This window comes from Sinocyclocheilus grahami, unplaced genomic scaffold (assembly GCF_001515645.1).
Source record: "Sinocyclocheilus grahami isolate Dianchi unplaced genomic scaffold, SAMN03320097.WGS_v1.1 scaffold241.1, whole genome shotgun sequence".
NCBI lineage: Eukaryota > Metazoa > Chordata > Actinopteri > Cypriniformes > Cyprinidae > Sinocyclocheilus > Sinocyclocheilus grahami.
Window position 1 is genome coordinate 905,022 of NW_015505420.1, and position 15,605 is coordinate 920,626.

The 15,605-nt window shown below is 36.5% G+C and overlaps 1 protein-coding gene across 1 annotated transcript in view; it reads right to left on the bottom strand.

Annotated features, from left to right (window-relative positions):
* Positions 1 to 15,605, bottom strand: part of LOC107597940 (nucleus accumbens-associated protein 2-like) — a 52,857-nt gene that overhangs the window by 12,938 nt on the left and 24,314 nt on the right. The gene's annotated exons all lie outside the window — the stretch shown is intronic.

The window sequence follows — 15,605 nt, forward strand, 5'->3', positions numbered from 1 at the left end:
CAAATTGAGAGAAAAGGTCACATGCAGACAAAAGATAGAGAGCAAATAGAGAATGAAATGCATGCATGAACTAGGGGTGTAACGGTTCACAAAATTCACGGTTCGGTTTGATACGACACAGTGGTGTCATGGTTAGGTACGTTTTCGATACGGGGAGGGGGGTAATTGCTTGGGTAATTGTCGCAATGTTGGAAATATTTCTGTTTTAAACCATGAAGGCGAGCCAATGGATATCACATAGGTCTAAGCAACGTGCAAACTTTGTGCAAGAGTTATGCCGGTGAACGTCTTAATCTCAGTCAATTCACTATGCAGAAAGTGAAAGTAAAAACGGAATGACGGAGCTTTCGGCATCTGATGCGCATATTCTCTCTCAGAGACAACGAGAGACCAATCTACTTCAACATATGCTGATAACAGTAGATAGCTAACTGTTTTAATTTATTCCCTTAATATTTCTATTGTAGCCCGTATATAATGAAAAAAAAATGAGAAGAAACGTATTTCGTGTTAAACAGGTTGTTTTTGAAAGTCGGTGCTTGAAATAGGCTAAAGCTTTTTATTTCATTGATTTTTATTGATGACTGCAGTGTTTATATTTTAATTACAGGCCTATAATTAATTCTATTTAGGCTAATAGACCTGTTTTAAAAGAACGCCACGGGGCAGAAAGCACACTGCCATTTACGTCGTTTGGGCTGCCTTGTTGAGCGCAGTGGCACTGAGAACATTATATTTAGTCCAATAGTCCAACTAATCATTCGGTTTGTAATGCGTACCGAACCGAAAGCTTCGTACCGAACGGTTCAATACGAATACGTGTATCGTTACACCCCTAGCATGAACACATATGATATGGAGTTATTATGACCAGGGTTAACTAAAACATAAAAAAAAACATTTATTAATGAACGTTTGATGGGCACCATTGACTTCCACAGTATTATTTTTCCTACTATGGAAGCCAATGGTCTCCATCAACTGTTCGGATACTAAAATTTTTCAAAATATCTTCTTTTGTGTTCAACAGAAGTAAGAAACTCATACAGGTTTGGAACAAGTAGAGAGTGAGTAAATGATAGAATGTTCATTCTGGAAGTGAACTACTCCTTTAATCATGGCTGCTGAAAGTGTGTATAACACAAATGTGTATAATGACTAGAGCCCGACCGATATGGTTTTTTTGGGGCCGATACCGATACCGATATTAGGGAGTAAAATAAAGGCAGATACCGATATATCGGCCGATATTCTTTGTGTATATTATAGTACAGTACCAGTCAAAAGTTTGGACACTTTCCCATTCGTGTGTACAAACATTTGACTGGTATTATATATAGAATACAGTATATACACAAACAGAATATATATACATAAACACATTTTTTGCAATGATCACTCAAATGTGGTGATCAAACACTTATAATGGTGACAGAGATATGTAAGGGCATTTAACAATAAACTTGTGATGAGTGCGATGCACAAAGTAACGGGGTGTTAGTTGTAACACACGTGGTTTGAATATTTATTTTACCATAGTAACATTTAAATTCTGGCTTAAGTAAATTTTTTATCTCAGTTTTTATTATTCATTTAAAATTAGACAAATCTGCAATTTTTTAAATCTCCAATCTGTTATTTATCAGTTCAGATAGTTTTTTAATGCTTTGATTACTAGCAGAAGACACTAACCAGTTTTAAATTCCAGTTGCGCAGATGGGGCACGTTGTAACACTGCGTTACAATGTGCTATTCTATGACATTAGCGATGTAATTTACACTATTTACTTTAATTAATTTTAATGAGAAACAATGAGAAACAGGTGAATAAAGACTGACAGTCAACGTTTAATGTTTAGAAATGATTATTTCAAGACATGTAAAGCATTTCTGCTCATTTATGTGGGCCGCCCCAAGCATGGTTGCAATGTGTTTGTTGTCAAACTCCAAAATCAGATTATTTTTAATTCTTAAAAAACGCTATTATTTTATTTGAAAAAAAAATATATATATATATTTATTAACAAAATATTATAGTTTGTCTTGTATATTTTTTTTTCATTCGATCAGATAAGATTTTAAGCTGTAATATGGTCAAGTTACAACGTGCTCCTCAGGTGTTACAATGTGTTCCACCTACCGGGCATGTTGTCACATTTCACTTCCATTTTTTGAAGGTAAATAAAGAAAAACGTATACACTGTAATTATGAAACAAAACGACGTATTTGTACTAGACAAGTGTAAAATTACCGTGGATTAAAAAAAATATATATTCTGAACCCCATGTGGATTTACACAAACTGAGAAAGTCAAAAAGTGTTACTTTGTGCCCCGCTCTCCCCTACCTCTGTAAATAAATACAATATAAATTCACGTCTCGCGCACTTTAATGCCCTTTGAATGTAACATGTACGTTCCCTTGGAACTGGAATAATGGCGGAATTTCATGTGAAGTCCACTTCGCAGGGCACTTACGGTCGAATAAGACCACGCTTGAATGCTGTTGCCGGAACAAGTCCTTACTGAAGGGAAAGTGTTGACTGGTGTCACTATCTCGCGAACGTGCCGGCGGATCTCCACCAAATTCGGGGGATACCTTCAGCTCGAGGAGCCCTCTCGAACGCCACCCTCCGCGCATCGGTAGCCCCCAGGGATCGCTAGATCGGTCGGCGCCGGACCACGAACAACCATCTATAACTCCCGAACCCCGGGGGCTATCCACGTGGGGGTGGTCTCATTCGAAAGAGGGCCTCGAGACGTACACTCGATTCGCGTTCGAGAGGGTTCCTTGAGCTGAAGAGATCCCACGAATTTGGTGCGGATTCGCCACGCCATTACAGAGATATGGCCGTTCAAAGTTTCAATGGTTTTCCATAGACTTAAGCTTTAAAGCGTTTCATCCAGGTCGCCAGTAGCAAACAATGGAGCACGCTCTTCTGGACAAACTAAGTAACTACACAATTTCAAGCATTTTATGTGCATTATATGTTCTGTAAAAAAAAGTTCATATCGGCGGCATATTCGCCGATACCGATATATCGGCGACAGGCTCATATCGGCCGATAATATCGGCAAAACGATATATCGGTCGGGCTCTAATAATGACATGAGTACTACACGTAATCACGGTTTATAACCAAAAGGCTTAAAAACCAAACGAAATGGTGTTTTATGAAATACATTTTTTTTTAAATTGCCAGTAGTTTTGGTGTAGGGCGATAGAAAATACAGTTTGTACAGTATAAAAACCATATGGAGAGTCCCTGTAAACTACATATGCAAGAATGTGTGTGTGTGTGTTTTCTTTTGAAAATGTTTACCCAGAAATACTTCCCTATTTATTGCATTTTTTCCCCTTACAAATTGTATTATCAGCATAACAATTTGAGTAAATGTAGCTGTATAAAAGCTAGGGGATGATGCCCTCTTTCTAGAACAATGTGCTTTTTACGTTTAAATTGCAACATAACTTATGTTTATGATTCTCATTTCTTTATCACCAAACGCTAAAACTGGCACCGTTTTGGCGAGAAATTTATTTTTTAATCTTTCACATGGTGTGTGATGCTGAGCTCTGGTATGAGTTTCTAATGGTTTTGTATTCTTTGAATTGTTCTAAACATTAATATTTTATGTGCAACAATATTATGCTCTGGCTCAGTGGCCTTACACCTGATTTTAAATCTACTTTTTCAAACATGATTTAAACGGTGATGAGTGTGCTGAGAATAACTTTTTATAATAATAATAATCTTTTCATCACTTTAAAACTGCTGGATGATAGGTATTCTTCATTCTTTCTGACAAACAACAAAAGATAATGTGAATTACAGCATGTACAATATTTTCTAAATGTTTAAATTGCAGTGTACAGCGTTTATTATGAGGGGGTAGAATCTGCAGCTCACTACTCAATACTCATGAGTACTTTTAAATAGGCTACTCTTTTACTCTTACTCAAGTAGTTTTTTGGACAAGTACTTTTTACTCTACTCACACTACATTTTTTGGAATGTAATGGTACTTTTACGTATATTTTTTCAGTACTCTTTCCACCACTGCCCATTTGTCAGCAAGAAGTTTTTAATCATTTAAAATATAATCAAATTTAGTATGATCACTTTTTCTTTTATTTCTTTTACAGGGCAGAATAAGTGTGTTGTTTCATTTTTAAATATAAATATAAATATATCTGTTTCTGACATTTTACTTTAACAAAAGTTATTTGAAACATTAAAGTAAACATTCTACTGCATTTAATATGCTTTCTGTGTATATAAAACCACTTTTGTCAATTTAATTTCATGTGGACACCAAAATGGGATGCCTCGTCTTTGAGCCATATACATATACAGTATATGGGTCAATGACGTATAAGGATTTTTGACAGGTAAATTTTTAAATACAAAAAAATAATAATATCTATTGTAATTGTTCAAACATTAAGAATGTTGTGTACACATAAATTCATATTAAAATTTTAAATGAAGTGATTTTAGTCTTTAGTTTCATCTAGATGAATTGGCCGTAGCCTTAAAAAATGTCATGTGGTGCGACCATGATTTATGTTAAAATTAAATAATTTCCTTAACATGCTTAATTGTTTTTTTAAATGTTCTCAGTAATTAAAGTGTTTAGAAACAAAGTATTTGCATTTAATTTGAGTTTCTGTAAATAATGATCTCTTATTTTTGTTCTATAATTTCAGAGTTGCCTTCTTAAATGTAGTTAACAGACTTATTTTTCCTGTAAATTGCATAAAACTGATAAAAATGTTTTTTTAAAACCATTCACTTAAGCATACTGTAGCAGTGATTCATATTTCAACCACAGAAATTAGATATTTTATTTTTAATCAGTTATTGTTATTATTGGTCGCACCACATGATGAGTGGTCGCTCCAAATGACACAAAGACGTTATATCATTAAAAATCTATTTAAAGAGACGTGTGAATAGTGCAGCACGTGGCATTAACTGCAGGCATTTCTTTAGCCCCGGTTATTTCTGTACTTTGCCCAATATTGGCTGCTCAATTGACCCTTTCGCCGGGAGTTTGATTAACAGGCAGTCTGACATATTATAATGCCGAATCCGTCATTTTTGTCCAACAAACAAACCAGACAGGAGAATGGATTAACGTCGGGTGGACTTGAACATGTATTGACATCTTTTCATGGTTGAAACAAGATACCCTCTGATGTTCATTCATGTTTATTTCGTGCTATGAATAGTAAAGATGAAGAGATGATCAGTTCATGTGCCGCTTGAACTGAGTGCTACAGCGATCTGTTACGACATGTTAAAGAGCCATAAAACAGTATTTGTTGTTTGAATTTCTTTTTTAAAAAAATGACAAAATTTGAACACTGAGACTTTGTTTCATACTAAAAGTAACCAGCTCTGTCTTGTCTGTCAGCTCATTCTCAGTGTCCTCTTTGCTCCGTGATGTATTTTGCAATGCGTGAGAACATGATGTATGGAATAAAAGTGCCATGGTTTGTCGGACGTAGCAACAGTAACTAAGGGGGGCAGGTCTTTGCAAAAGGTCAATTTAGAGTAGGGGGAGGTTGCTGGCTCAGGTTCTGAGATAACAACATGAACATCTTTCTAATAGTAGAAAATGACATCTGGAGTTTGTGCTAGAGTGCAGGGTCAGAATTAACATGCTGCCTATGGTGATTGTTTATTTTACTTTGCTTGGCAGTGGAATCTGGCATAATAGATTTAAATGGTTATTAATAAAGAAATAATAAATTACTAATAAATGCAAAATTATCAAACTAAAATTACATGCTCTGAATTACTTTTTTTTTGCATTTCTTCTCATTGTACAAAGATTAAACATAAACCATCTGAAATTACCCAAATTGCATAAAAATCTATTCCAAATTATACTAAAATAAGATATTTTATGTATATAAACCATCAATTGAATATAAAAGCACAAAAACTGCCAATCTGGGACATATATCTATAATTGAATACACTCTGCAGTGGTCGCACCACATGATATTTGGTTGCACCACATGATATTTTCAAATTCAGTCAAAATTTACAAGCACAGAATTGGCCACCTAAACAAAACAAGCTAGCTTCCCACAAAAGGCCACTATGAAATTTATAATGAAAATAAATACTTGCAGAAATAACTTAATATTCATTGTTTTTGAGGTCATACCACATGATATCCAAATGTGGCAACTACATACCAGCCGTTAAAAAGGTTATTTTTTTTCCAAATTTGAAAGAGACTTATAAACCTGCTTGATGCTTCCATGGGTCCTTAGCAAATTGGTATATGATGCAAAGTCCTATCTTTGAATGGATTTCATGTAGTTTCTTGATGGTCGCACCACATGATATTTCATAAAACGGACATCATCGGACAAAGTTATATTTATATTATGATGTTATGATTATATATTTATATTATGATGGAAATTATGATATATTATGATGGAAATATAAATACAAATGCTTTGCAATTTTACACAGGATTACAAAACACTTTGGGAATCATGCCAAATAGTGTATAAAATTAATTTGAATAAATTTAGGGTAATTTCAAAGATGTTTACAAAAACCAAAAAATGTTATGGCCGGACGGTCGCACCACATGAACACCACATTTTGAAAAGTTAAAGTGAGTTCATACATGGGAGAGGTCCTTCATATATATGGCATCTTTTTTATGCATTTAAACCAAATTTTAACAAAAAAAAATGCAATCGGACAGAAAACTTAGTTCTCACCTCATTGACCCATATATTTAAAAAAAAACACTAATAAAAATGACAAAAACAATAACTTTAATAAAACTTTATAACTAAAATCAACATCAAAACAGGAACTGTAAAAATAAAGACATAATATAATACAGATGGCAAGAGATAGCAGATGGAGAACAACACGCACATTTTTTGAGGTCATACCACATGATATCCAAATGTGGCAACTACATACCAGCCGTTAAAAAGGTTATTTTTTTTCCAAATTTGAAAGAGACTTATAAACCTGCTTGATGCTTCCATGGGTCCTTAGCAAATTGGTATATGATGCAAAGTCCTATCTTTGAATGGATTTCATGTAGTTTCTTGATGGTCGCACCACATGATATTTCATAAAACGGACATCATCGGACAAAGTTATATTTATATTATGATGTTATGATTATATATTTATATTATGATGGAAATTATGATATATTATGATGGAAATATAAATACAAATGCTTTGCAATTTTACACAGGATTACAAAACACTTTGGGAATCATGCCAAATAGTGTATAAAATTAATTTGAATAAATTTAGGGTAATTTCAAAGATGTTTACAAAAACCAAAAAATGTTATGGCCGGACGGTCGCACCACATGAACACCACATTTTGAAAAGTTAAAGTGAGTTCATACATGGGAGAGGTCCTTCATATATATGGCATCTTTTTTATGCATTTAAACCAAATTTTAACAAAAAAAAATGCAATCGGACAGAAAACTTAGTTCTCACCTCATTGACCCATATATTTAAAAAAAAACACTAATAAAAATGACAAAAACAATAACTTTAATAAAACTTTATAACTAAAATCAACATCAAAACAGGAACTGTAAAAATAAAGACATAATATAATACAGATGGCAAGAGATAGCAGATGGAGAACAACACGCACATCTGAACAGATCCAATATAAAGCTATCATGACCAGGGTGTTATTGTTAACTAAAACCATGAAATAAAATAAAATATAAAAAAAGTATTTATTTCAGTTAGTTGCCAAAGCTAGATTTCTCATTTTCATTTACTTTAACTGGATGTACTAAAATAACTAAAACTGAAAGAAAAATTAATTAACAAAAAAGACAGCAAACTGGATGTCAAAATAACTGGATGTCAACGAACAATGTCAAAATAAACGTCCTACTAAATTGGCTTTGCTTTGACCATGGGATATCGGCATCAGCCAATGAAAACCCTAATCAGTGAAACAGCAGTAAAGAAGCTCTGAATCAAACTCAAAAACAGCCAATGAACACATTTGAGCTCAGACCGTTGATCAGACAGACACACACACACACACACACACACACACACACAACACTCAAACTTGTATTTGTGGTTTACGGGGTTTTTATACTGCACAAACTGTATTTTCTATCCCCTTTCCCCTTTTATCTCCTATTTTCTTGTCCCTAATTCTACCCCTAAACGTAACCCTCACACACTAAACTACTGGCATATTTCAAATGTGAAAAAACACAGTTTAGTATGTTTTTTTAACGTTTGTTTTATGAGGACACAGGAAGTTTAAACCTCAAAAACAAATGTTTACGTTGTAATACCCATGTCATTTATCGTGGATTATTTTGAAATTGAACAATAAATGTGAAACTGACAATGAAAAACCAGTCAAAGAGTTTGTCTTGCTTTTAATTTCTGCAGAAATGATCTAGTTTACAGACAGAGTTTCACCCTCTGAGTGCAAAGGAGATAAGGAGAGGTTCCTGCTAACAGCATGTATACCCTAATGTATAAACTTTCTAAGATAACTGAATCCCCTCTGGTCTTCACCAATCATGTGCTCGCAAGTTACTGGAAAAACATCATGCCACCTGATAAGGAGGACATGAAGTACTAACCCAACATCTTCAACATTAGGGCTGCACGATTAATCGAATGCGATTAATCGTGATTGTCATGCACATTTTGTCAGTAAAGCCGGTTCTGTGATTAGTAGTAAATCTCCATCACCTGATTTCAGGTGGAGCAGCATTTACTACACAGAGCTGTAGTTCTCTGACAAGCTATGCAAAATCGTGTTAATAATTGCAGACGATATAATCGTAGGATTATGAAATCGACGAAATCGTTCGCGATAATGACAGCTGCTTGCGTAGCTTGTCAGTGAAATACGGCTCTGTAGTAAATGCTGCTCCACCTGAGAGCACGTGAAGATGCCACATTTAATAACATGTTTTTACTCCAAACTCATAACGTCAGTCGAATGTTTGAAATAAATCCTTCTGTGAGATGATGTGGCTTCTTGAACAGAATAATTAAGGCACACGATATTTCATTGTATTCTAAGCAGTGATAATGGCAATTAGCATTTCATTATAGATATACTTTATTATGATGAAAATTATAATAAGAAGAACTCCGATAAACCATATATTGTCGTAGTCGTGTGTTCATTAGTCATGTTGAATCAATGAAAGCAGTTAAATCTTCTGTTTATTCAGCTGCAGCGATATTTGGATTTTCAGCGCGAGAGCGCCCTCTGGCCTTCGGATGGAGATTTACTGCTGATCACAGAACCGTGCTTCACTGAAAGATACGCATGACAATCGCAGCTTCTGCCTAATCACGATTTATTGCCTTTGCGATTTAATTTCGATTAATCGTGCAGCCCTATTCAAAATGTGCAGACTTTGCCACATATGCTCTTGTACTATGTATGTTCTTGTACGAGCGTACACAAGTAGTCACGTATATGCACACATCTGTTCAATGTCATTGCTTACATAAGGCCCATTACCTAACCCTACTGATTTCATAACATAGGCCTATATGTAAAAGGTTAATACAGTATATAGAATTTATCAATCTGATTTCATCATTCAGAGCCTTCAGGAGACAAAGCTTTCATGAGCATCCGCCTCTCATCAGGCCTCAACAAGTGCAGCAGTGTATGTGTGATGAAAGTAATCAATGCTGCGTCTATAACGTCACACACACAGAGACCAGCTACAGTAACATAGAGAGAGAGAGAGACTGTGAGCGAGGGATGAGAGACACAGCAAAGTCGTTTGAGGACAGAAGCAGCAAAGAAAAGCAACTGCAGCACAACACTATTACACACACACACACACACACACATTGCACTGATTTCACTGTAGGCAAATCACACTGTCCTGAAAAGTCCATGAGGATGGTTTTTGTGTTGTTTGCTGGGTGATTTATGAGCTTGCATTGTCATTATAAGAGCATCACAATATGAATATGAATCAGCTAAATGATGCAATAACTCACATCTGCATCCTACTGATAAAACGGTGTTCCATCTACCAATGTTACTTTAGTTTTCTAAAACTAAAACCATAAACAACATTTGTTACTTCAGATGAATTAGTCTTATTGGAGAATTAAAGTATTGGTCCTTAATAAATAGCGTGACCAAAACGATACGAAATTGTAACTAAAATTAAAAACAGAAAATAAAAACGAATTACAAGTATTTCAAAAAGTATAATAAAATAACACTGTCTACCCACTTTAACAATCAGCCTTCATAGTGCAAAACAAAGCCAGTCAAAAATATTCAAATATCACCGACAGATTCTTAATATTGTGTGCACTTTTGTGTCTCGCGTCCATTTATCTGACACTGTTAAAGCGCAGTGGTTTTGTTCTGCAGGTATTTGTCTTTGGAACAGATACTGAAAAGTGCCGTCTGCTTTAGTGAAAGGAGAAAAATCTCTCTGTCTGAGCCTCAGGTGAAGTTATCATTCTTGGCTGGCAGACACATGAACTCAAGACAAACATAAAAACACAAGGACATCCAACACTGACAAGCTCTACGTCTGCAGTCTGAATGAATTTAATATTTCTGCTGAGTTTAAGGAGACATCAACTTTCTCACCCAGCTTCAGGTTTTTTTTAAATTTTGCATTGCAACATTGTTTTCACGGCTGTGCGAAGTCCCTTCATGCTTCAAACGCTCCACCATCATCCCCGTCCCAAAGAAACCCAAAATTACTGGACTTAATGACTACAGACCTGTGGCTCTAACGTCTGTGGTCATGAAGTCTTTTGAAAGACTGGTGCTGGCCCACCTGAAGGACATCACTGGACCCTTGCTGGATCCTCTTCAGTTTGCCTACAGAGCAAACAGGTCTGTGGATGATGCAGTAAACATGGGACTGCATTATGTTCTGCAACATCTAGACAGACCAGGGTCTTATGTGAGGATCCTGTTCATGGACTTCAGCTCGGCCTTTAACACCATCATCCCAAACCTCCTCCTGCCCAAACTATCTCAGCTCTCCGTGCCCACCTCCGTCTGTCAGTGGATCAACAGCTTCCTGACAGACAGACAGCAGCTAGTGAGGCTGGGAAAATACACATCCAGCACCCGTACGATCAGCACTGGAGCTCCTCAGGGTTGTGTTCTCTCTCCACTGCTCTTCTCCATGTACACCAACGACTGCACATCTAAAGACCCATCTGTCAAGCTCCTGAAGTTTGCAGACGACACCACACGCATCGGCCTCATTCAGGACGGTGACGAGTCTGCTGACAGACAGGAGGTCGAGCAGCAGAGCACTGAGCACCAGAACGGCCAGACACAGGAACAGTTTCTTCCCTCAGGCCATCCATCTCATGAACACTTGACAATAACTGTGGAACACACACTATTTATTCACTCATACACTTATTTATCTAACACTCATACTCAGTCTACATTTCAATTTGCACATAATATACCTGTACATACAACTGTCTATTGTTATATACCTGTACATACAATTGTCGATTTGTATATTTTTATTCCTTAGTTACTTGTTCTATTTTTCTATTTTTTATTATCTGTGTTTTGTTCTGTCACTGTCATTCTGTTACACTGTGGAGCTTCTGTCATGAAAACAAATTCCTCGTATGTGTAAACATACCTGGCAATAAAAACTCATTCTGATTCTGATTCTGATTACTTTACAATATATAAAAACTATCATTAGTATAATTACGGGCTTCATTTTCTGTATGCAAAAGCTAGTTTTTGTTATTCGTACTGCATGTGCTTTTGTGAGATCGCTCACTGAACGTCGATTAATACTACGTGACCAGATGCAGTCAAAGATGACATTTCATGCCAGAGAATGCAAATCGAAACAGAAAAACTACAGGCGCTTCTCACCAGAGGACGACATAGAAAACACAAGACAGTCTTGCTTCAAACATTTGCATTGATTTCCACAGATGTGAGCTACACTACAAAAGCAAACGGAAAACAAAAAATCCCGAAACACAATTTAGCAGATGCTGTTTATCCAAAGTGACATGAAGAAGACGCTGGGATTTTCTATTAGTCGCTGACTGGGTCACTATCACTATTGGGTGTTTCAAGCATCTTTTAAATGCTTTTCTCACAAATTATATCATCTGCATTACAATTTGAGTAAAAAGTTGAACTGAGGTCACATTTGGATAATTAAGATTTTTTAATGCATCAGAAAGAAGTATCTTCTGCTCACCAAGGCTGCATTTATTTGATCAAAAATACAGTAAAAACAGTGAAATATTATTACAATCTAAAATAAGTTTTCTATGCGAGTTTATTTTAAAATTTAATTTAAAGGGGTGGTTCAGTGGTTGTTTTCTAGGCTTGATTGTGTTTATGGGGTGCAGTCTAACATGTGTTAATGCTTTGTTTTTTAAAAAACTTTTTATTTTTCACATAATTTACCTTTATTCCACACCGCTCTGTCCCTTCTCTGAGAAACACGCTGATAATTTCCTTCTTTTATGAAGCCCCTCCCTCAGAAATAGGCGATGGGCTCTGATTGGTTAGCTAGCCCAGTGTGTTGTGATTGGCTAAACCGCCTCTAGTGCGCGTCTAAGCGTCCCGCCCCTCACCTCAGCGGCATGTGTTCCGGTTGTATTGTAAACAAAGGCTGCAGAGCGTGTGCAGAGCAGGGCGATGCGAGGAACAGTATTAAGAACCGCTGCTTTAGAACTTTGATTTTGAATCTTGTAAATCCATTAGAATCGTTAGAAGTCAGAATCGTGATTCATATATGAATAGATTTTTACGTGCACCTCTAGTTTTCTCTTCCTCTTCTCTAAAGCAGCGCAGCATGGCCTCGCCCCCTTTGCTGACTTTTCCCAAGGGCGGGGTTTATCTGGGTTTGTGATGTCACAGACCCGGGAAGTAACTCGTTGTAGTCCCTACCAGCCGTTTTTGTAGGCATTAAACTGCCAGAATTTTAAAAGACGATATCTTCGTTTGCATTGAACTTTCAGCTTCGTAACTTTTCAGATATTGTTTATGCTCAAACAGCAACATTACACACTAACTAATGTTAAAAAAGTGAAATCGCAATCAACCACCCCTTTAAAGCTGTGATCAAATCTGAATTTTCAGCATCATTACTCCAGTCTTCAGTGTCGCATGATCCTTCAGAAATCATTCTAATATGCTGATTTGCTGCTTAGTTATTATCTATTATTATTGTTGTTCAATTATTAATAATGGTTCCTATTAAAATCAGTGTTGAAAACAGTTTTTGCTGCTTAATATTTTTTTGTGGAAACTGTTATAATTTATTTGTCAAGATACTTTGATGAATAGAAAGTTCAAAAGGACAGCATTTAAAAAAAAAATAGAAATCTTTTGTGATGTTATAAATGTCTTTACTGACACTTGTGATCAATTTAATGTCTTTAGTCTGAATGATAGTGTATTGTGGTTCCTACAAAAACATTTGTCAGCACAACTGTTTTCAACATTGATAATAATCAGAAATGTTTCTTGAGTAGCAAATCAGCATATTAGAATGATTTCTGAAGGATCACGTGACACTAAAGACTGGAGTAATGATGCTGAACATTCACAGCAATAAATTACATTTTATATTCACATAGAAAACAGCTATTTTTTTATTACATTTACATATTACATATAATAATATTTCACTATTTTTAGTCAAAGCATAAAATATTAACAGAGAAAAACATGAATGAATCTGAATTATTCCAAACTTTTGACCGGTAGTGTACATTACAGTTTGTTTTGAATTTAAATGAACACTTATATTACACAATATATGCATTAAAAAATACAGAAAAGAATTCAAAATGGCCAAATATTGTTCTACCACTAATTTACAGGCAGCTTGTCTCTTCTGTGTGTAAATGAACTACACTAGAAATGAAGATTTCCTGTATCCTGTGATGGTGACGAAGCTCTACATCAGAAGTTCTGAGATACAGTGGGGCAAAAAAGTATTTAGTCAGCCACCAATTGTGCAAGTTCTCCCACTTAAAAAGATGAGAGAGGCCTGTAATTTTCATCATAGGTATACCTCAACTATGAAAAACAAAATGAGAAAAAAAAATCCAGAAAATCACATTGTAGGATTGTTAAAGAATTAATTGGTAAATTCCTCGGGAAAATAAGTATTTGGTCACCTACAAACAAGCAAGATTTCTGGCTCTCACAGACCTGTAACAACTTCTTTAAGAGGCTCCTCTGTCCTCCACTCATTACCTGTATTAATGGCATCTGTTTGAACTCATTATCAGTATAAAAGACACCTGTCCAAAACCTCAAACAGTCACACTCCAAACTCCACCATGGCCAAGACCACAGCCATCACACATGTCCACGTGAGCCATGAAGCACTGCTGTCACACATGAGCGGCGGATGCAGCATGTGAGGATGGGCGTTCACATCACGCTGCCAGCTAATGCACAGCGCTGCAATGCAGTGCCACACACGCATGTACGTGAATGAATAGTGTAGAGTCAGGCCTGCGCGCGCACACTAAATATAGACTTTGCACATCTTTGATAAGGAACGTACAGATGTGAACTCCATAAACCTGAGGCAATCCTCATTGATTTATCAGCACGTGTCCGTCTGCGAGTCAGAACTGGGCCACGATGCACTGCTGCAGACATAAAACTCCTCAGACTCAGAGGAAAAGGAGTTCTGTCAGAATAAAACATTTTGTAAAGCGTTAAAGAACCCGCAGAGCGCAAGTCAGTCCAGCAGAAACACGTTTAGATGTATATCTGCTCGTACTCGCCAACCCTCTTCATGTGAACTATCTGCTTTATAAATATTCAAGCACTGCAGTCGTTCTAAAGTCGAGCATGTCTAAGTGCACAGACACAACACATTCAGTCCACGTTGAGACACAGCGCTCCCTGGCAACAGGCCTGCCAATCAGAAGCGTCTGAGGAACGTACAGAGCCCAAAACCACAATCTCGGCAGTCCTTCAAATTCCAGCACACTGCATATATGATTGCATTTGGCCATTAACTTTTTCCTCAGTTCATGCATCATCTGGGAATCGAACCCATGACCCTGGTAATGCCAGGAACACAAACTCACAGTGACTGGAGATCTGTGGTTGTGTTAAGCGTCCAGCGTGTTTCTTAATATAGAGGGAGCGGCGCTGGGGTGAGATGGGGTGATGGACACAGAAATATCATGATGGCACGTCCTCTAATGCCACCGGAGTATGACATCCAATCCCTTACGTGTCACCCTGTTAAATTTCATGGATGAAGGTAACTGTATCAAACGGCCCTTATTTTGAGCTGCGATACTGTTTCCTAAATATTACGAGATGCTGGGGCTCACATTCTCAGTTATGCTTCATTGAGTGATCAACAAGCAGTTTTAGGTCAGAGGAGACACATGTAAAACTATGCACGGTTCATCGAAATAAAATGGATATTTTGATGCAAGTTTGATGAAAGTGACGTGACATGTGGCCAAGTATGGTGACTCATACTTGGAATTAGTGCTCTGCATTTAACCCATCCAAAGTGCACACACACAGCAATGAACACACAGACACACACAACTACAC